The sequence below is a fragment of the Peromyscus eremicus genome, chromosome 8a (assembly GCF_949786415.1).
Source record: "Peromyscus eremicus chromosome 8a, PerEre_H2_v1, whole genome shotgun sequence".
In the NCBI taxonomy this organism is placed as follows: Eukaryota; Metazoa; Chordata; class Mammalia; order Rodentia; family Cricetidae; genus Peromyscus; species Peromyscus eremicus.
Genome location: NC_081423.1, coordinates 12,974,875 through 12,998,388, shown reverse-complemented (window position 1 = coordinate 12,998,388; position 23,514 = coordinate 12,974,875). Strand labels below are relative to the sequence as shown.

General features: G+C 44.1%; 1 protein-coding gene across 2 annotated transcripts in view; it reads right to left on the bottom strand.

Annotated features, from left to right (window-relative positions):
- The window catches only part of LOC131916728 (meiosis-specific with OB domain-containing protein), a 43,602-nt gene extending 37,626 nt beyond the window's left edge, over nucleotides 1–5,976 (bottom strand). Inside the window, exon 1 of one of the 2 annotated variants that reach the window (XM_059270217.1) lies at nucleotides 5,745–5,976. The gene's annotated coding sequence lies outside the window, so the exon portion shown is untranslated. Of the gene's footprint in view, nucleotides 1–5,541; nucleotides 5,667–5,744 lie in introns of those variants that run through there. The other variant, XM_059270216.1, reaches the window with a different exon arrangement.
- Between the last annotated feature and the right edge of the window lie 17,538 nt (nucleotides 5,977–23,514).

Sequence of the window (23,514 nt, the reverse complement as noted above, 5' to 3'; positions counted from 1 at the left end):
CTTTGAAAAATATAAATTTCACACAAAATAGTTAAATATGTAAGTTCAGATATTATATAATTCATTACCAACTTCTATTTATAACTATATTTCCTTTAGGTTTTTGAGAGACAGGGACTCAGGTAACTCAGGTTGGCCTTGAAATCACTATTTGAGGTCACAGTCCTGAACTCCTGATCCTCCTGCCCGAGATTAAAGGTATGTGTCACCACACTTGGCTATAATGCCTCCTCTTCTCCAACTCCAGTGCCATCTCCCCAGGACAAGGCACAATTAGTCCTCACATAAGATACCATCATAACCTGTTTTCTCTTCTTTCTTTCTTTCTTTTTCTTTCTTTCTTCCTTCCTTCCTTTCTTTCTTTCTTTTTTCTTTTTTGATTTTTTGAGACAGGGTTTCTCTGTGAAACAGTCCTGGCTGTCCTGGAACTCACTATGTAGACCAGGCTGGCCTGGAACTCACAGAGATCCACCTACCTCTGCCTCCCCAGTGCTGGGATATAAGGCATGTGCCACCACAGCCCAGCATATAACCTGTTTCCTTATTTGTTCATATGTGCATTTTGTGATAGAGATTCAGGTCAAGAATCAGATTAAGAGCTAGAGCTATAGGGTGGTCACCAGAACTACTCCCTGAACCTACTCAGGTGTCTCAGAGAGGAGCAATAAAAATATAGGGCCAGAAGTGACATCTTAAGAGCATAGCCTCAGGACCACTGATCTAGGTCCTTAGGATGGAAAGAAAGAAGTTATGGTAGTAGGACTCTGCCAGCTTAAGGTTCCAGTGGGGTAGTGCCACTGGTGACTGTTAGGAGGCTATGCCTCCACCAGAAACAGAACACTATGAGTGTCTCTGACAGAGCTTCCACCTAGGTCTCCCAAATGGCCTTTCTTGAGCTCTTGAGCCCACCTCCAGCTTTAAAGGGGTGACCGCCAGTCTGATGTGGGCCAGTTTCTCCAGGACCTTCCTGATCTTTTGTTTATGGTATGACCTGGCCCAAACCCTTCATGCCCCTCTTTCTTCCCTCCAGAGAATGTTGTATTACTTGGTCCTTTTACTCTGGTGTGAAAAGAGAGGATTCTGTTAACCCTGCTGAAAATGAAACACAGCAAGCTGCTTATTCTGAGGTGATGTCTAGCTAACAGATCATCTGAGGATGTCAGTCAGCTCTTAAGCTCAATGATTTTCTAATTTTTAGGCTATAGTCAAATTTTGAGAAATTTAGTCAGTTGGATTCAGATCTGGGCCTTAAATAAATGAACTGTGAGCAGAGGGGTTGAGTGAAAATGGGGAAGAACTTTGCTGAATTTATGAAGCTGGCGAGCCCAAATATGTTTGTGTGTGCATGCAAGTACATGTCTGTGTTTATGCCCACATGGGCTGATTGTTCTTTTCAGGGTCATAACTGTTCACCAGGCTGAAAGCTAGGTGTCACACTGATGCCCTGGAGCTACCATAGAATTTCCCACCAGAAAATCCATTCCTCTGAATTTTCTCTTTCCTAATATTTCTTTTCCTTTATCATAGTAATATGCACCTTTGATCTCAATATTTGGGAAGTAGAAGCTGGAAAACAAGGAGTTCAAGGCCAGTCTTGGATATATCAACTCCGCCAAAACACACACACACACACACACACACACACACACACACACACACACACCAAGTTCTGGCCATATATCCTAAGGTGGCATTGATTTTTTTCATTAATTAATTAATTAATTGAGAGATGGGCATGCATGTGGAGGTCAGAGGACAACTGGTGGGAGTCAGTTTTCTCCATCTACCACATGGGTCCAAGAGATTGAACTCAGTTCATCAGGCTTCACAGCAAGCATCTTTATCCACTGAGCCATCTCACTGCCCCATCTACCCAACCCCAACAACCTCAAATTTCTTATCCACTCGCTCAGCCTCTAGAATGCTGGAATCGCAGGTATGTGACACTATGTCCAACTTTTTTTTTCTTTTAACGTGCATGGGTGTTTTGCCTACATATATGTCTGTGTAACACTTGTGTGCCTAGTACCAAAGAAGACCAGAAGAGGGTGTCAGATCTCCTGGAACTAGAGTTATAGATAGTTGTGACCCACCATGTGGGTACTGGGAATTAAACCTAGGCAATCAGGAAGAGAAGCCAGTGCTCTTAACCACTGAGCCATCTCTCCAGCACATTCTGCCCAATATTCTGCTTCTATTCTTGATCCTCTCTATCTCTCTCTTCTCCACATGACAGAACAATCTTTCAAAACGTAGATCATGTCACTTCCAAGCTTTCTAAACCTTTCCAGAGCATTGAGAATAAAGTCCAAACTCCTTGCCATAGCCTCTAGTGTGCACAGCTGACAGCCTTTGCTGCCTCAACCTCTCCTCCTACCACCCTCCAGGTTCCTTGCAGTCCTCATTCCCCAGACCAGCGATGGGTGGGGTCTGGTAGAAGCAGCTCCCTCTTTCCTCCTCCCCAGTCACAACCTTCCAATCCCCCAGGACAGGCTCCTCTACATTAGCCTCAAGTAGAGGCCTTTCCTACTATCCCTCCTCTGCTCTGTCGCATTATAAGGCTGCCACATGAGATCAGAGCTGTGCCTTGGCTCTTCCTCTCTTGTAACCACAAGTGACTAGGTACTTCAGGATCTCACACATAGTTGCTACTAATTTGTAGACTAAATTAAATCAAGTCCTTAAAAAATCAGTTTGTAATTTGAAGATAATATTGTGACAGTTAACTTTTTGGGTAAATAAGAATTCTAGTTGATACTCAATACTATGTTTACAGCATTTAAGTTATAGAAACAAGTAAGGTTTATAGCCTGCTATTCCAGGCAAAGGAAGCTTCCAGGAAACTTGGAGATGACTTTTCTATGGTTTCCAATTTATTCTAAAGATTGATGCAAATATTTTGTAACAATATTTTATGACTAGGATTTATTTTTCCTGCAAGAAAATAGTTTCCTTTCTTCCAAACACTCTTAAGTTGTTTCCACCCCGGAAAACCCTCCAGTGTGGAGACAGAAGAAAGTGTTAGTAACCTTCTAAGGCAGTTTCAAAATTTCTAGTACTGATTCTTTAAAAAATTAAAATTTTGGGGGAGCTGGAGAGATGACTCAGCAGTGAAGAGCACTGACTGCTCTTCCAGAGGACCCAGGTTCAATTCCCAGCATCCACATGGCAGCTCACAACTGTCTTTAACTCCAGATCTAGGGGACCTCACACCCTCACACAGACATACATGCAGGCAAAACACCAATGCACATAAAATAAAAATAATTTTTAAACAAAAATGTAGGGGGCCAGTAATATGACTCAATGAGTAAGGGCTCTTGGTATCAAGACGGGCAACCTGAGATTAAGCACCAGAAATCACATGATGGAAGGAGAGAATCAGCTCCCAAAACTTGTTCCCTGACTTCCACACATCCACAGTGGCACCTCCATGTCTGCACACCTACATAATAAATTCTATATTATTATTATTATTATTATTATTATTATTATTATTATTGTGTGTGGTATGTGTGCACATATGTGTACAGGTATGTAACAAGAAGGCCAGAGGAAGAAGCTCACCTCTATTTTTCTTTGTCTTGTTTCTTTTTGTTTGTTTGTTTTGTTTGAAACAGGGTTTCCCTGTGTAGTCCTGGCTGTCCTGGAACTCACTTTGTAGACTAGGCTGGTCTAGAACTCACAGAAATCTGCCTGCCTCTGCCTCTCAAGTGCTGGGATTAAAGCCATGCACCACCACCACTTGCCAGCCTTATTTATTTAAAATAGAGTCTCTCATTGAAACTGAAGCCAGGGTAGCCGATGACTATTAAGCCCTGGTGATCTCTTATTTCCAACCCCCAGAAGTGTAGTCATGCCCCACTTTTATGTAGGTATTGGGATCCAAATTTATCTGCATCCTTTTGCAGTAAAGCACTCATCCATTGAACCTCTTTCCAGCCCCATTCAGTATTTTAACATGCATTTTGATTATTCCAACTGTATGTCATTCTGGAAGAGGCAAAATCCTGGATATAATAAAAAAGGCCAATGATAACCAGGGGGTGATACAGGTAGAAATAAAGGAAAATAAGTGGAACATGAGATTTCTAGGTCAGGGAAAGTAGTCTGTTTTACTCATAATACATACATACATATATAATATACATATACATGTATGTTTTACTCATAATAATACTCTATCCTAATATCCTGATGTATTCTCCAGGATCCTATGTGACATGCATACATAGGACTGTTCCATAGGTTTTTGCATGTATCCTGTCCCTATCCCCTGAGAACCTGACAGGCTCTCTTCCCCCTTAAAACCTCTCTCCTAGCAGTTATGGTGGCATATACCTGCAATCTCAGCATTTGAGAAGTGGAGGTAGGAGAATCAAAAGTTCAAGGCTAACCTGAGCTACACAGTGAATTTTGAAGCCAGCCTGGGTTCCTTGAGACCCTGTCTCAAGAAGGAATGGGGGAAAGATTTGGAAGGAAGGAAGGAAGGAAGGAAGGAAGGAAGGAAGGAAGGAAGGAAGGAAGGCAGGCAGGCAGACAATTCGGGGAGGATGAAAAAGCAGGAGAAAGAGAGAAAGATAAAGGGAAAGAGGGAAGAGAAGAAGAGAAGGAGAGAGAGAGAGAGAGAGAGAGAGAGAGAGAGAGAGAGAGAGAGAGAGAGAGAGAGAGAGAGAGAGAACATCTTCCTTCATTTTCCTCCATGGCTTGGAGTGATGTTGGTTTGTAATCCAAAACACAGGAGGTGGAGACAGGAGAATCACAAGTTCAAGGCCAGCCTGGGCTACATGTTGTCTCAAAAACAGACAACAACAAAAACTACAAAAGCTGTTTCCTCTCTTGCCTCTTGCTCCTCTCTTCTTCCTCTTGTTTCTTCCTCTTGTCTGTCTGTCTGTCTGTCTGTCTGTCTGCCTACCTCTCTCATGTCCTCACTCTGACACAGCCTTTCACCCTTCCCCAATAAACAAACCTCTTGCTCTACCTCTATTGCTCGTGGTGTATTTGCTTAATGGCAGATCTTGGCAGGACCCGCCAAAAGGTACCCACTCCGCCTTTCTTTTTTTATCCTTTCTAGTCCATTATCATCACTCCAGGAAAGATGGCAGGAGGCAAGCATGGAGCTGAGAGTTGACATCCTGATCTGCAGGCAGCAGGCAGCAAGGGAGAGCCCATTCCCAAAAACACACCTCCTCCAACTATGCCATATCCCCTAATGTTATCAGTCAGTTCCACTAATTGGGGAGCAAGCATTCAAATATATACCAAATATATATTTGGAGCAAAGGAAAGGAAGGAAGGGAGGGAGGAAGGAAGGAAGGAAGGAAGGAAGGAAAGGAGGGAAGGAAGGAAGGAAAGGAGGGAAGGAGGGAGTGAGGGAGGGAGGGAGGGAGGGAGGGAGGAAGAAAAAGAAAGAAAGAAAGAAAGAAAGAAAGAAAGAAAGAAAGAAAGAAAGAAAGAAAGAAAGAAAGACAGACTACAAAAGCCTGTCTCTGAGATTGTTGACCTGGGACCCGACAGGGTGAGGACCTGGGGAGAACGCACCTCCACATGTGAGGCACCTGACTGGACAGAACCTCACAGTATGGACCTGACCTCAAGGGACCGGGTGACCTGGGACACCGTCATCCTCAGACCCTGACAGGGAGACACCTGACAGGAAATGGACTGCCTGGAGGAGAACGGACAGGGAGGGAGCCACCGGCGGGAAGAAGAGGCACGGAGGAGGGAGTCCGACCGGCAGGCACCTGACAGGCCAGGGCCTGCGCGCTCCGCTGTGAACCTTCGGGGCCCAGGCGCTCGAGACACGCGCGGGTGTCCTCTCAGAACTGCCGCGAGGTCCCGCGCGGCCGGATGGACACCACAGCAGGCCGTCGGAGCCGCGGCTCACCGGACACTCCCGGAGGGCTGGCTGCCCCGCGGCTTCCGCCTGGCGCCGCTCACGCGCTGCGACTTCCACAGAGGGGGCCGCGCGACCCACCTGGAGTCCGTTAGAGCGAGGCCCCGCCCCCGCCGCGAGCCGGCCCCGCCCCCCGCCGCGAGCTGGTCCCGCCCCGTCACACTAGCCCCGCCCCCGCCGCGCGCTGACCCCGCCCCTGTGTTTACAGGTCTAGGCCCACCACCTCGAAGTTAAGCGTGTGTGGCTGTCACTTCCTGGGACTGGAGAGCTTCTTCCGGACTTGGGTGGCCAGGGCAATCGACCTTAGGCGCTGAGCAAGAAAAGCCAAGTTTGCGGTCACTCGGAGACAGGAGCAGTTCCCAGGGGAGTCGCTAAGGAAGCGAGCGAGGCGTTTGCCTCAGTTCTCTGGTTGGGATCTGGCCTGGAGTCCCAGGTTGTTCCGACTGAGCAGTCTTCCTAAATGTCTTATAATTGATTGCAGATGTCTCTGTGCAGGCACTAAATTACCTGAAGTGAAATTTAAAGCAGAGAGTGAACGGAAGGAAGACACAGATATAAAAACCGATAGGGTTGTGGAAGAGGAGATGGCCAGATGCTATTATTAAGGGAATTTCCTTGGTGATACTACATACCACGTACATTAAAAGGTGCACATATAATATCATGTAAAATACTCAATAGTATTTGAAAATATCACAGTATTATATAAAATAGATAGTACTATGGGGGTGGGGGACGAGAAGCATAGAGACACTGTCTCACCATGTAGCTCTGGCTGTCCAGGAATTCACTTTGTAGATCAGGCTGACCTGGAGCTCACAGAGACCCGCCTGCCTCTGCCTCCCAAGCACTAGGATTAAAGGCGTGTGTCACTACGCCTGGTTTGAAATAGATAATTCTCTTATGTTCATCTCACAGGCAGTATATCATTTCACCGGAACACCCTATGTATGTATATATACATATGTATAGAAATGTATATAAAAGCACTGTGTGTTCAGAAGTGAACTTAAGAGAACCTAATCAATGATTTGCTACCTCCTTGTGTCTTAGATGGACATAATATGGAGCCCAGAATGGTGGCCCATGCCTGCAATCCCAGCAATTCAGAGGCTGAGGTAGGTGGATCATCTGTCAAGTGTTTCAAGCCAGACTGGGCTACTCATGGAGACTTAAAAAAAAAAAAAAAAAAAAAAAAAAAAACCATGGTCTAGGCAGGCCAAATTGGACTCCCTAGACCCTGTCTCAAACAAACAAAATTACCACCATTTGAAAATTGTACTTTTAAACCAGGAGGTTGTGGCACATACCTTTAACCCCAGCACTTGGGAGGCAGAAGCAGGCAGGTCTCTCTGAATTCAAGGTCAGCCTGATCTACATAGTGAGTTCCAGGATGGCCAGAGCTACATAGTGAGACCCTGTATCAAAAAAAAAAACAAAAAAAAAAACTTACTCCTGTGATTCATTAAACGAACTTCTGTTAAGAGTACTTATTGGGTCCAGCAGTGGTGGCACACGCCTTTAATCCCAGCACTCAGGAGGCAGGGGCAGGCAGATCTCTGTGGGTTCGAGGCCAGCCTGGGCTACAGAGTGAGTTCCAGGACAGGTTCCAAAGCTACACAGAGAAACCCTGTCTCGAAAAAACTAAACAACAGAGAGAGAGAGAGAGAGAGAGAGAGAGAGAGAGAGAGAGAGAGAGAGAGAGTACTTATTGGGAAAAATAAGTTAAGATCCAATAACTAAGTCTATTAAACTTGTCATCATTCAGTATTACTTAAATTTTTGAGCTTCTCTTGTTAAAAAAAACTCTGTCAAATATTAAGCAGCCATATGTTACATATATTACAAAAAATCCATTTAAAGCTAGGCATGGTGGCATGTGCCTTCATTTGCAGTTCTAGGGAGGTAGATGTGAGTTCAAGGCCAATCTGGTCTACATAGAGAGTTCCAGGCCAGCCAGAAATACTCAGTGAGACCCTGTCTAAAATAAAATAAAATTCAGATTTAAAAACACCGTTAGGAGGTGGAGAGATGGCTCAGCAGCTAAGAGCACTTGTTGCCCTTGCAGAGGACCCAGATTTGATTCTGAGCACCCATATAGCGGCTCACAGCCATCCATAACTCTAGTTCCAGGGGATCCAAAGTTCTCTTCTGACTTCTGCAGACACATGGTGCACATACATACGGACGAAACATTTGTACACATAAAAAAATAAGTAATACAAAAACACCATTAGAGGCAGGTTTTTACAACATAATCAAAATATAGTTTGCATTTTTCTTCATTTAAACAAATTCCCAAATGATAACGGAAAGCAGAGTGAAGTACTTCTCACCACTTCAAATTTTAAGAGAGAGAAAAAACTTTAAGAGGTGTTAGTTTCCTGGGGTCAGCGAGGTGGCTCAGTGGATGAAGGCGTTTGCTGTACAAGCCTGGCAGCCTGAGTTCAACTGCAGAAGCCCACGTGGTAGAAGCCACAGCTGACTCTCACAAATTGTCCTCTGACTTCCACACACACCTGCTGTGTGTAGTTCTCTAATGTGTACACACAGATACGCAAAATACATAAATAAATGTAAAAGTTTGTTTCCCTCTTCCTTTCCAGTCTCTCTCCTTATTATTTATTTATTTATTGTTTTGTTTTGTTTTTGAAACAGGATCTCATGTAGCCCAGGCTGGCCTCAAACTCACTATGTAACTAGAATGACCTTGAACTTCTGATCCTACTGAGATGATCTACATATGCCAACTTCAATCTCTGTCTTTTCTTTACCATTTTATTTATTTATTTGTGTGGTGGGGGAAAGGGGCAGATCAGAAGACAACTTTCAGGAATCACTTATCTCCTTTTCTACCACGTAGGTCCCAGGGATGGAACTCAGGTCATCAGGCTTGGTGACAAGCATTTTGCAAGCCCAAGTCTTTGTCTTTTTGTTGTTGTTTGTTTGTTTGCTGTTTTTATTTTTTTTTTGAGACAGGGTTTCTCTGTGTAGCTCTGGCTGTCCTAGAACTCATTATGTAGACCAGGATGGCCTTGAACTCACAGAGATTCATCTGCCTCTGCCTCCCAAGTGCTGGATAAAGGGTGTGTGTCACCACTGCCCGGCTTCAAGTCTTTGTCTTTAAAAAGGACATAAAATCCTGATTTGTGTCGAAGAATGAACTAGCATTTTAAGACAATTTTAAAGAAAAAGATTTTAAAAAATGAAATTTTATACATTTTAAGGAATCTCTATGAGGGAATAATGTTTCAAATTTTTGCTTGTATTTTGGAGTATTTTAGCAAATTAACTTTTGCTGAAAGCTCTATGAGATTAAGCCCTCAGAATCAGTCTCACCAGAATACAACAGGCTTTTCATAAGATATGATATTTCAAAATACAAACCCGGAATCCTGGCATTGTTTACATTATTAATAAAATTAGGAATATCTTTTTCTTGTACCAAGAATTGGGTTTTTTAAATTTGGTTCTGAAATTCTGTTTAATTGGCTTGTTCCTAACAAAAGAATTGACCTGTCAATATATTTTGGATGTACATGAGCAAAAATAGAGACAAGGAAAGCCCAGGCCTTGCCACTCGATGTAGAAGTCAAGGGTGAGTGAGCAAAGGTCAGGGCTGAAATAGCTTCCATGTCGGGGTAAAGAAATGGTAGGCGGCTCTGTCATCACCTCCCTGGAGCATAAGGGCTGTCAGACCATCAAGGAGCATGTCACAGAAGGCAGACCGGAAAATACAGTACACATATGCATGTATACACGCATATAATAAACTTTACACATACGAACCGGTAGGAATAAGTGAACATGTATTTAATGAATTACCAAACAACCTCATAATTACAAAAATTTTATGTTGATCCCATATCTACACTATCCCTCCCAAGAGCTACAATTGCAATAGTTCAGTTATTGGCATAATTGTTCTCGTTCACCATTCCTCACTCCTTCTAGGGACCAGTCAACTTATAATTTGATTATAGGTGTGTTAGCACAGATATTTTTTATAAAGCTTTACAAATCTTTGTCTAGAGAAAGGCAACAATGTAACCTGTCAGGGGGTTGCAGTGAGATGTGGAGATCCAGTTTAGGGAGGATTGAAGCACTTTTAAGAGCTAAGGAGGAGGGAGAGAAAAGGACGCTGAGGGCAGTAGATGCTGCTGTCTCCAAAGCACTAGAAGGGAGGTCGTGAAAAACGAAGTAGCAACATAAGTCTGAGAATAAAGGGCCCAGGAACATTCTAGAAAATTTCATCCCCAGTATGGCGGTGTACACCTGTAATCACAGCAATTGGGAGTTCAAGGTAACCCTGTATACTGTCTTAGTTTTTTGTTTGTTTGTTTGTTTTTGTTTTTCAAGAGAGGGTTTCTCTGTGTAGTCCTGGCCATCCTGGTACTCACTTTGTACTCACAGGGGTCGGCCTGTCTCTGCCTCCCAAGAGCTGGGATTAAAGGTGTGCACCACCACCTGGCTTTTAGTTTGCTTTCTATTGCTGTGTAAACATTATGACCAAAAGCAACTTGGAGAGGAAAGGATTTTTTGGCTTACATTTTCTCATCACAGTCTGTGATCTGAGGAAGTCGGGGCAGGAACTTGAAGTCCTAGAACAAAAGCAGAGCATGGCTCGCTCCCCCTGGCTTGCTCAGTTTGCCTTCTTGTACACCCCAGGATCACCTGCTGAGGGATAGAACCACACACAGTGGGCTGGACCCTTCCACATCAATCATCAATCAAGAAAATACCCCACAGGCTGGCCTATGACCAATCTGATGGGAGCATTTTCTCAAATGAAGGAGGGTCCCTCTTCCCAGGTGACTCCAGCTGGTGTCAAGTTGACAGAAACAAACCGTGACGCACAAGTCTGTTACCTAGTTTGAGCTGTACAGTATCTGGGCAACATTCGATCCTGTCTCCACAAATAAGAAAAGTTCTACGAAGCCCTTCAGACTACCAACTCAGGATCCAGCAGAGTGTAGGAAGAAGAGGATCCCCACCACACCCCCAAGTCCGAATGGCTTGTGGTGATATATTGTGTACCCTAATAAAATTTACCTGAAGATCAGAGAACAGAACAAGCCACTAGATTAAACTTAGAGGCCAGACAGTGGTGGCACACCCTTTAATCCTAGCATCAGGAGGCAGAGATCTGTCTGGTTCTCTGTGAGTTCAAAGCCACCCTGAACTACTTGAGATTGACTCAGTCTAGGAGAGAAAACAGAGCCAGACAGTGGTGGCACACACCTTTGATCCCAGCACTTGAGATCTCTAGCCTTTGCTTGGGAAGTTACACGCCTTTAATCCCAGCACTAAGAAGGACGTGATATGGTGGGTGGAGAAAGGTGTATAAGGTGTGAGGAGACAGGAACTATAAAGCCTTTTTGGCTGAGGAAGCTTTTTTGGCTGGAGCTCTTTCAGGCTGAGGAGTTGGTGGGTGAGTGGTGGCTGTAGCTTGGCTGCTCTGCTTCTCTGATCTTTCAGCATTTACCCCAATATCTGGCTCTGGGTTTTTGTAATAAGACCATTTAGCAATTCGTGTGACAATAGCTCTAGCGAAAAAGGACTTGAGCCACCATCACCTGGCTTAATTTTGCTCTTTTGCCAGTAAGGAAGAATTCTTATCAAACCAGGAAGATAAACTGGAAAAACCCAAACCCCAATGGTATGTTGAGCTACAGAAAGATGAAGAGATGGCCCAGTGGTTAAGAGCACATTGAACTTGAAGAAGACCCGAGTTCCATTTCCAGGAGATCCAAGGCCTGACATCCAACAAACACATGGCATGCACTTGCGCACACACACACACACACACACACACACCACCACACACACACACACGGAAATAGAAATAAAAATAAGTATTTTAAATAAAATAAAGTAGCCCAGGCGGTGGTGGTTCACGACTTTAATCCCAACACTCAGAAGGCAGAGACAGGCAGATTTCTGTGAGCTCGAGGCCAGCCTGGTTTACAGAGTGAGTTCCAGGACAGTCAGGGCTACACAGAAAAACCCTGTCTTGAAATAAAAACAAATGAAATAAAATAAAGTAAGTAACCATTCAGGCTTGGAATATTTTAGTGACAGTATCCTGGGCTCTAGGACTGCAGTGGATTGTAGTAATCGGGTTTTGCCCCTAAATGCCTGATGCCTCTGTCTCTCAGAGTATGTTTCAGGTGGGGACAGGAGAGAGGAGAAAAGGTCCTTAAGTCAAGTGTGCTGGCGCAGGTGAGGATGTAGCTCTGTGGTAGACAGGTTGTCTAGCATTGGTGAGGACCTGGGTTTTGATCTGCAGCACTGCAAAGTAAATGAAATAGACCAAGTTAAATGTGCTTACTTTCCTAAGGAATGTGCATGCGTGTGTGTGTGTGTGTGTGTGTGTGTGTGTGTGTGTGTGTGTGTGTAAAATCGAACTTGGGTGGTAGGTGTGTGTATAAAAGTGAATATGGGGGCTGGAGAGATGGCTCAGCATTTAAGAGCACTTAACCTGGTACCCCACATGGCTACTCACTAGACTGCTAGTCCCAGGGTATCCAATGCCTTCTTCTGCCCTTATAGTATGTACATGATGGACAGAGAAACATGCAGGCAAAACACCTATACACATAAAAATAATAGAAGTTTTCAGGGGCTGGAGAGATGGCTCAGAGGTTAAGAGTACTGGCTGCTCTTCCAGAGGTCCTGAGTTCAATTCCCAGCAACCACATGGTGGCTCACAACCATCTATAATGAGATCTGGCACCCTCTTCTGACCTATAAGCATATGTGCAGACAGAGCACTGTAAATTTTAAAGAAAGTTTTGAAAAAGTGAACTCACTTAAAACATTTTTTACGTGTGTGTGTGCATGTCTGTATGTGTAATAATGTATTATGGCATGTGTGTGGACATCATGGGACAACTTGTAGGAGTTGGATTTTCTTCTTTTGCCATGTGAGTCCTGGGGATAGAACTCAGGTCACGAGGCTTGGCGGCAAGCTCCTTCACTCCCGGAACGTTTTTTACCAGCCCAAGAGGTTTTTGAAGAAGACCTGCCATAGCCACTTGAGTTTGAGAAATGGAAGGGCTTCCTCGAACCCAGAGTCCACTTTCAACAAGCTTCTAAACAGTGCGTGACAGTGTATCACTATAATGTATATCACATTGCTTGTGACTTACAAGAGCTCTCTTGAAGTCATTGTATCAGGATGAACGACATCAGTTTGGTGGTCGGGGAGTCCAAAGTTACTTCAAGTAAGAAACGAGCAGATTTGGATTCTGGAGTATAGCTCAGTGGTCGAGCACTTGTGTGCCATGCACAAAGCCACCTCCAGGAGCTTACTAAAGAAAACATGCTGGGGACTTCATGGGATCCTGAGAAACCACAGTCCTTCACATTCTTGGCAGATGCTGAAGGAAGTGAGGGAAGACTTCAACCACAAAAGGCTTCATCTTTACTGCTGAGAAAAGGACAATAGACCGTTTCTCAACATGCTTAATTCAGTGCGTGTTAATCAGGACTCGTGGCTTGACTGCTCTACCCGACAGTTTCTGAAACAAGAGAATAACTGGGGTTTCTCGGGAGCTATCATGTATGGGTGGAAAGTGCAAGTCAGCTGTATCTGTTCAAAGCTCGGGTTAGCCACTATTAGCAATGTCACTCAGGACTGAACTTCAACTTCCTCACCTGTGGAACCAAAGATTTGGGCAAACCCAGTGGGATGAAAATTAATCCAAAAGTGCACACCCCTGTGGGAATAACGGCAGTGTGCTTGCTTCTGTCTTCATCCCTTTCCTAGCCTGGAGCTTTCTGAATCATGCTCACCTCAGACCCCCCATTATTAACGTGGTACCTCGTGCCTAGCTGGAGTCTGCTGGGCACATCCGTTAACACTGTATTGTGGATGCTGACCTCTAGGCATGCTAATCTGAACAGCAGTGATAACCTGTACTCTGGAGCCTCTCACTGTAGAGTTCAGCCACCCTCTCACACCTCCTCCCAGCTGGCTGTGATTCCACCAAAGCTGCGCACGGTCTTGGGAAGTGCTGGAGTGTGTACCAGATGAAGATTAAAGGAAGTGAAGACTCAGGGCTGGAGAGATGGCTCAGAGGTCAAGAGCACTGTCCGCTCTTCCAGAGACCTGGGTTCAATTCCCAGCACCCACATGGCAGCTCACAACGGTCTATAACTCAGTTACAAAGAATCTGACACCCCTTACACAGACATATATGCAGGCAAAATAAAATGTGCATAAAATAAAAATAAATAACCAAATTTAAGAAACAAGAAACAACAAGTCAAAAAATAAAAACCAATACACATAAGATAAAAATGAATAAATCATAAAAAAATGAAGAAAGGAGGCCGGGCGATGGTGACACACGCCTTTAATCCCAGCACTCGGGAGGCAGAGCCAGGCGAATCTCTGTGAGTTCGAGGCCAGCCTGGGCTACCAAGTGAGTTCCAGGAAAGGCACAAAGCTACACAGAGAAACCCTGTCTCGAAAAACCAAAAAAAGGAAAAAAGGAAAAAAAGAAATGGAGATTCCATCTACACAGCTTTCAGGAAGTGATTACCCATCCTGGGGTGGGGCTTTTCCATGACACAACTGTTGTGAGGTCACCCACACTTCTGTAAGGAACCCCTCACCCATGCTCCTGTAAGTATCCCAACAAACTCTTTGCCTACAAAGATGGAATTAGACAGAGTCGTGACTTAGTTGCTGTTTTCCTGTCTGGGGTGAATGCTTGCTCGTGTCTCTCCAGGAAATTTAACATGACAAATTGCAGATAATTTTGGGCCATCTAGCACATGGCCAAGCTGTACAAAGAGGACAAGGACACTCCCTGCTGGAGTGTGTACGGGATGCTGTGTGCTGTGATGGCAGCCAGGCAGAAATGTGTTCTACAGCTTGGCTCCCAGGCCTTTCATTTGTTGTATGATCTTAGCAGGTCCATCGAACTTCTCTAGAGCCTTCTACTGACATAAAATACAAATAAGCAGAGTCATTTGTGTTCTGAGAAATAATGGTTGGAAAAATAGGAAAAACTACACTCCGTTGACAAGAGTACCTGAAATGGCATGTGACCCCAGACCAGTTGACATGGCTTCACCGTTCTCATCTTTCAGAGAACATTTTCCCTAATTAGAGATCCCGTTACACAAAAGAATCAGAGAACTGTCCCTGAGAACAGACAGGCTTCCCCCTGGAAGAGGGTGTCAATCTATGCTTCTGCCTCGGCTTCCCATGGAGATGATGCAGAGCCCCACAGCCTGAGCAATATTCTAACTTCTACGCCAACCAATTTTGGGAGGGTTTTTTTGCATTGATTTCCTGACTTTTTTTTTTTTTTTTGAGAAGTCTTGCTATTCAACCCAAGCTGGCCTCGACCTCGTGACCCCTCCTTCAGTCTCCTGGAGGCTGAGACTACAGATATGTCACCAGCCTTTTCCTGACACCCTAAATGTCACGTTTTTCTCTTCGCCTTCCTCCGTTATTTTGTTCATAGTTATCTACTAAAAAACAGAAAGTAGCCAGGCATGGTGGCACAGGACTTTAATCTCAGTACTCAGGAGGCAGAGGCAGGCAGACCTCTGAGTTTGAAGCCAGGCTGGTCTACACAGCGAGTTCCAGGACAGCCAGGGCTACACAGAGAAACCTTGTCTCAAAAAAAACACACAAAAAACAACAACAACAAAACCCCAGAAAGTTGGACCGGGGATGTATCTCAATTGGTAGAGCACTTGCTTAGCACGCTCAACACCTTGAGTTCAGTCCCCAGTACTGTGTAAAACTGGACATGGCAGCACATACCTGTAATCTCAGCACTCAGAAGCTAGAAGCAAGATCAGATGTTCAAGGTCATCCAAGGCCAGCCTAAGACATCAAGACCTTACCTAAAATAAATTAATTAAAAATGTAAAAACTCATCTAATTGTAGTGGTGCACGCCTTTAATCCTAGCACTTGGGAAGCAGAGCCAGGTGGATCTCTATGAGTTCGAGTTCAGCCTGGTCTACAGAGTGAGTTCCAGGACAGCCAGGGCTACACAGAGAAACCCTGTCTCAGAAAAAAAGAAAGAAAGAAAGAAAGAAAGAAAGAAAGAAAGAAAGAAAGAAAGAAAGAAAGAAGAAAGGGAGGGAGGGAGGGAGGAAGGAAGGAAGGAAGGAAGGAAGGAAGGAAGGAAGCCCCTCTATGGAGGACCTAGTAATTTGTGTTTTAGTCGATTCCATATGTATCCAGTTGACAAGTTAAGTCAGCCGTCACAGTGATTTTTCTTTCCTCTAGTACTCATGGCCCACATACAAAACCCCTGATGGCTCTCAATGCTCAATAGGCCAGGGCTGACGGGCAATCTTTTAAGATCTCACTCCACCACTCACTACTATTTAAATTTGTATTCGCTTACTTCCAGCATGACATGAGGTAGTATATGTGATAAACAGAATCATTAAAAATATTTTTAAGTACTGCTAAACCTCCCAAAACCCAAAGCAGGCCTCGTCATTAGAAAAACACAAATATAAGTTGGGTACAGTGGTACATGCTTATAATACCAGCACTTGGGAAGAGAAGGCTGAAAAGCCAGAAGTTCAAGGACATCCTTGGTTCCTTAATCTAATTTGAGGCCAATACAGGCTCCTTGAGACCCTATATCAAAAAGAAAAGGACACAGATAAATCCCACCAGAGAAGCATCTTACAAACTTCCTGGCCAGCCTTCCCCAAAAGTGTTTAGGCCGTCAAAAACAAAGGAAATCTGAATTGGTCACAACCAAGAGACGCAAGATGACTTAAGAAAAATGGGGTCCTGGGTGGGGCCCCAGCACAGGAACAGGACATTAAGGAAGTCTAAGTTAGCAATGGACTCTGTTTTGTGATAGCCAATACAAAGTTCCTCTTCTTTAAAGGTTTATTTTTATTTTTTGTGTATGTGTATGTGTGTGTGTATATGTGTGCAGATGCCACTAATGTGAGGTGCCAGAAGAGGGCACTGGATCCCCTGGAGCAGGAGTTACAGGCAGTTGTGAGCTGCCTGATTTGGGTGCTGGGAACAGAACTTTGGTCCTCTGTAAGAGTAGCAAGTGCTCTTAACCCCAGAGACATCTCTCCACCTCCTAAAACTATTAATTGGAATACATGTCAGGGTGCAAGACGTCAACAGCCAGGAGACGGGGAGTGAAGTACCCAGAAACTCTGAGACAGCTTCTCAATTTTTCTGTGACTCAAACCATTCTCTTTTTTTATGTTTTTAGGGTCTATGTTTATTACAGCAAGCTCTTCTGAACCTTTTAGTATGCGCTTGCTGTAATATAAAACTATTTCTTAAAATAGCTTCTAGTTTTAAAAATTCTATTAGGCAATTCTCATATGAACTGTATGCATAAGGCTAAAAAATTCTTATAACCTACATGTTTGCTTAAGAATGTGTAACATACAATATACTAGTGGTGATTTGTGTCTGTAATTCCAGCACATTCAAGACTGAGGCAGGAGGATTGTGGAAAATACCAAATACAGCACAATGAATTTTCACAAAGAGGACCATTTTCTGTCACTCAGCAAGGAATAGTTACCAGCACCCCAGAATCCCCTCGTGCCCCTTCCTTATCCCTTTCCCCCACCATGGTTAACCACAGTCCTGACGACTAATGCCAGGTCTTAATATTTCCTGTTTTTGAACTTGATATACATGAAACGTAGCCTACCTCGTATGACATTTTAGTAGACACTGCTATTCTTTTTTTTTTTTTTTTTTTTTTTTTTGGTTTTTCGAGACAGGGTTTCTCTGTGTAGCTTTGCGCCTTTCCTGGATCTTGCTCTGTAGACCAGGCTGGACTTGAACTCACAAAGATCCACCTGCCTCTGCCTCCCGAGTGCTGGGATTAAAGGCGTGTGCCACCACCGCCCGGCGACACTGCTATTCTTATCGCTAAGGTTTTCAATCCTTCCCAAATGCTTGCAGATGTGAGAAAATGTCATTCTTTTACACTTCACTGTGTTAGACATCCTCGGGAGAGTTTCCAAATCACTGATAGCCAGGAATCATCTACAGTTTGCTCTAACTTGGCGGGCATGCACAAGGTTGGTCATGTCTATTTAGTCTAACGAGAACTGAGAAGACAGAGGAGGGCCAGTGAGATGACCCAGCAGTGAAGGTGTTTGCCCTGTAAGCGAGTCGGGTTTCCTGGGTAACCCCCCTAACCAGTGGTGGAAAAGAGAAATGACTTCTGTGGCATGTGCGCCCACACTCGCTCACACACAATGATAATAACAGAAGAAAATAAAATTTGTTGTTGTCTCCAGGTTTCTTGAAAATATTAGAAAACAGCAGGAAAGAGTCAACTCTTTCCATGTGCTGTTTTGAAATTCATTCCAGCTGTAGGTCAGAGTGATGTGCAGGCTGAGGAGACCACCGACATCCAGAAGCTTCAAGCATTTCCTTGGTGTTAAGATTTACCTCGATCATCCAGGTAGATGATGGATCATCCAGTCCAGAGCTGAGACCTCAGGAACATAATTATCTCTCTTCTCTCCTCCTCCTGCAACTTGATGGAAATACCTCTCCCAGGTCCTCTCTGAATCCACTTCATCAGATGTGTGGCATAGCCTGCCATCTTGTCGGGGACTTTCTTGCTTGCTCTCCTTGCACAAGCACTTACTGGTGTGGAAATTGATGCAGGTGTGAATAGGACTTCTTAATGATGACCCAGGATACTTTCTTCACAGCTTTGGCGGGAAAATGGTCTATTTTAGCAGGTCCTGCTAAAAGAGCTAAATTACAATTTAAGAGATAGAAAACCAATCATGTATTTGCAAATAATTTTTCTTACATCCTTTGAGTAAGCTATTAGAATATATTCATTTTGTAGAAATAAAATTCACTATGAAAAGTACCTCACCAGTATTCTAAGTTTTGTATATATAGTATGGAAATGTGCTTCTCAATTCATGCTTCAAATCCAAGATTTAGGGGACGGAAGAGATGGCTCAAGGTTTGAGAGCACTTGCTGCTCCTGTAGACCCAAGTTCGGTTCCTAGAACCCTTGGCAGGTGCCTTGTGAAACTGTAACTCCAGACCCAGCAGAGCTGACACCATCTTCTGGACTTCACAGGCATCACATCCATGTACACATGTGGCACACACTCATACACACTCACACTCACACACACAATTTTGAAAATAGAATGTTATTTTGATGCTTGAATCTTGAGTCACGGGGTCAAAAAATGGTCTGTAGTGTGACTTCACTTATTGTTTTATAGAAAATCTCCGTTTACATCGGTTGACGCTGACTTCAAAAGGCCGTAGAGCAGCATTTCATGACTCTTCACCTTTTCAGTATCCTGGCTTATGATTTTACATGGTGCTCAGGTTGATTTGCTCGCAGTCACCCAACTCCGGAGCAGGCAGTGCTGAAGAACATAATGGGGAAGCCGTCCATTCCCTCTGTTGGCATCAGAGCGAAGAAGAAAATTAGCCGGTTCAGTCACTCACATCATAAACTTCTTTTCCTCTTCAATGGTCGTCTCAGGAGTCAAGGTCACAGCTATGACAACATTTTATTGTGGCTTGACAGATGGCTGAGTTTGCTCCGCATTACACAATCTTTCATTTCTTCAATTAAATAAGTGGAAATGGACACCACCTGGCATCCCATTTTTATGATGTCAATAAAGCTCATTATAATTGCACTGTGCTGTTGACAAATGGCCTGCTGGGGAGCCGACGGATATTTTTAGGTTACCCTCTCACAGAATGCCAGTGACAGATGACATGGTTTCAAAGGCTTTCGGCCACTGCTTAATAAAGACCTAGAATGTCATATTTTCATTCATGTTTTGCCAGCTCTCAAGTAAGTGAGATATATTTATATTTGCCTCATTCTCCTTGCATCTGTAAGGCAGTGGAGAAACTTGAAAATTAAAAACAAAACAAAACAATGTTCTAGAGGAAAAGTTGTGAACATAACATAGAAATTCACTCACAAGTTCCTTGTTTGGGCAGGGTCTCACAGAACCAATCAAACTCCCTATGTAGCCAGGATGACCTTGAACCCCTGACCCTCCTACCTCCACTTCTGGAGTGCTGGGATTACAAATGTGCATCACTAAAACTGATTTATTTGTCACTGGGGATTGAACTTGCAAAGTAGCAGAGGATGCCATTGAACTTCTGGTTATTCTGCCTCCACCTGCCGAGTGCTGAGATTACAGACATGAACAGCCACACCAGTATGGGTGATGCTGGCAATCAAACCAAGGCCTGTGTGTGCCAGGCAAACACTCTACCAACTGAACTGTGTCACCAGCCAAACTTTGCCCAGTTTTTTGAAGTAGCCGTGACCTGAATTTGCTTCAAACCCATGCTTGCTCACTAATTCATATAACTAAGAAAATCTCCACAGGGAAAAGAAGGAACAGATAAAAATGGCATAAAGAAACTGGCAAAGGGGCTGGAGAGATGGCTCAGCAGTTAAGAGTCCTGAGTTCAATTCCCAGCAACCATATGGTGGCTCACAACCATCTGTAACAAGATCTGGCGCCCTCTTCTGGTGTGCAGGTAAACATGCAGGCAGAACATTGTATACATAATAAATAAATCTTAAAAAAAAAATTTACAAACAAGCAAACAAAAGCCCAGAGAAAAGAAAACTAAAAAACTTTAAAAATGGGGTTGGGGATTTAGCTCAGTGGTAGAGCGCTTGCCTAGTAAGTGCAAGGCCCCGGGTTCGGTCCTCAGCTCTGAAAAAAAGAAAGAAAGAAAGAAAGAAAGAAAGAAAGAAAGAAAGGAAGGAAGGAAGGAAGGAAGGAAGGAAGGAAGGAAGGAAGGAAGGAAGAAAGAAAGAAAGAAAGAAAGAAAGAAAGAAAGAAACTGGCAAAGACTATAATTCCCAAGCCGGGCAGTGGTGGTGCATGCCTTTAATCCCAGCACTCAGGAGGCAGAGGCAGGAAGATCTCTGTGAGTTCAAGGCCAGCCTGGTCTACAGAGTGACTTCCAGGATGGCCAGGACTACACAGAGAAACCCTGTCTCAACCCCCCCCCCCACATGTCCCAAAGAGATTATATTAAGTGAAATGAGAAGGTCTGTAATTTAATATTATTGGGTGGCAGGAATACTAAATAATAAAAGCAGGAAATTGCAGAGTGTGAATTACAAAAAGAAAAGCCATCTAGAGAGATGGCTAAGTGGTTAAGAGCACTGGCTGCTCTTCCAGGTTACCTGGGTTGGAGTCCAAGCAACCACATGGTATCTCAAAACCGCCTGTATCCAGTACCAGGGGACCCGATACCCTCTTTTGGCCTCCTCTGGCACTGTACACATGAAGTTCACAGACACGCATGCAGGCAATACACTCATTCTCTTCATAAATAAGTTAGTAAATTTGGGGCCAGGCAAGGGGCCACAGGCCTTTGATTTCAGCACTTGAAGGCAGAGGCAAATGGATCTATGTGACTTTGAGGCCATCCTGGTCTACATGGTGAAGTCTAGGAGAGCCAGGCCTATGTAGAGAGACCCTGTCTAAAAGAGGGGGCAGAGGGGAGAGTAAATTCTCAAAAATAAATAAAAGGACAATTGAACATTTTGTTTAAAAACAAAAAGAAAATAAGCAAATTAATAAATTAAGGTATGAATTGTTTATTCCCTCATCCAACAGCTACACTTTCTAGAAATTTACCCTGAGTAATAATGACACTTTTTGTTTTTAAACAGAATCTCACTATGGAGCTCTGGCTAGCTGGGAACTCACTCTATAGACCAGGCTGGCCCAGAACTCACAGAGACCCCCCTGCTTCCACTTCCCTAGTACTGGGATTAAAGGTGTGTGCCACCATGCCTGGCAACAGGGACGTGAAAGGTAGATGAAATACGATAGCCATGCTCAGCCATGTTTAATTTTCATTCTGATGCTCTACAGTTACTGTTGGCTTCTTCACTGATTTCTGCTTTGGAATCACAGGTCTTGTGTGCCATTGAAGTGTACGAGGGCTACGAGACCTTGCAGGGGATCAAAGTTCAGTTCATGGTACCCATACAGAGGCACATAACCGGCTGTAGCTCCAGTTCCTGAGTGTCTGGTGCCCTCTTCTGGCCTCTGGGGGCATTGCATGCATGCATGTATACACAAGCAAGCAAACACAGACACACAAATAAAAACATTTTTTAAAAAAAAAAGCTATTGCCTAGGAGTACATGGCCTAGTCTCCAATAGTCATTGGCTCTGACTGACTGCTCATTAAAACTTTATTACAAGGGAGGAGCGAAAGCAAGGACCAACCAAAGGGAAGGACGGGCCAATGGTGATGGAGGAGGGCAGGCAGGCCCCCTGGTGGCCAGTGGGTCTGGGAAGTGGAGCTAATCCTGTGGGCACTGCTGACATGCTTATAAACCAACCTTTCTGATGCTAACTGCCAAGGCGCTGTTCACATTAAAGTGGTTAATGCTTAGCCGGGTGGTGGGGGCACTCACCTTCAATCCCAGCTGTGAGTTCGAGGTCAGCCTGGCCTACAGAGGGAGTTCCAGGACAGCCAGGGCTACACAGAAAAATCTTGTCACCACCCCCCAAAAGAGAGTTAATGCTAATGTTATGCAATGTGAATTTCACCTCAATTTTATTTATTTATTATTGTTTGTTTGTTTGTTTGTTTGTTTTGAGACAGGGTCTCTATACATAGTCCTAGCTGTCCTGGAATTCAATACGTAGACCAGGGTGGCCTTGAACTCACAGAGATCCACTTGCCTCTTCTCTTGAGTACTGGAATTAAGGTATGGGCCACCATGCCCAGCTCAATTTTATTTTTTAAATGGGTCAGCAAGATGTGTTGGAAGCTGGCTGAGTGGTGGCGGCACATGCCTTTAATCTCAGCACTCAAGAAGCAGAGGCAGGTGGATTTCTGCATTTGAAGCCAGCCTGGTCTATAAGAGAGTTCCAGGACAGCCAGGGCCACATAGTAAAACCCTGTCTCAAAAAAAAAAAATGATATCTCAGAGGATAAAAGCACTTGCCACCAAGCCTAATGACCTGAATTCAATCCCCGGGACCCACATAGTGGAAGGAGAGAACCAACTCTTGTAAACTGTCCTCTAACTTCTCATGCATGCTATGGCTTATGCATGAGCAGACTTGAGACACACTAGATGGATGGATGGAAGATAGATAGATAGATAGATAGATAGATAGATAGATAGATAGATACATAGGTGGGTAGATAGGTGGGTAGACAGACAGACAGACAGACGGACGGACGGACGGACAGACAGACAGACAGACAGATAGATAGATAGATAGATAGATAGATAGGTGGGTGGGTGGATAGGTGGGTGGATAGGTGGGTAGATAGACAGACAGACAGACAGATACATAGATAGATAGATAGATAGATAGATAGATAGATAGATAGATAGATAGATGGATGGATGGATGGATGGACGGACGGACGGACGGACGGACGGACGGACGGACGGACAGACAGACAGACAGACAGACAGACAGACAGACAGACAGATAGATAGATAGATAGATAGATAGATAGATAGATGTTTAAATTGCGTCAAAATAGAGGCTGGGAATAGTGCAACTTGCCTGATATCCCAGAATTTGGGAAGTAGAGACAGGAGGATCAAAAGTTCAAGGTAATCTTCA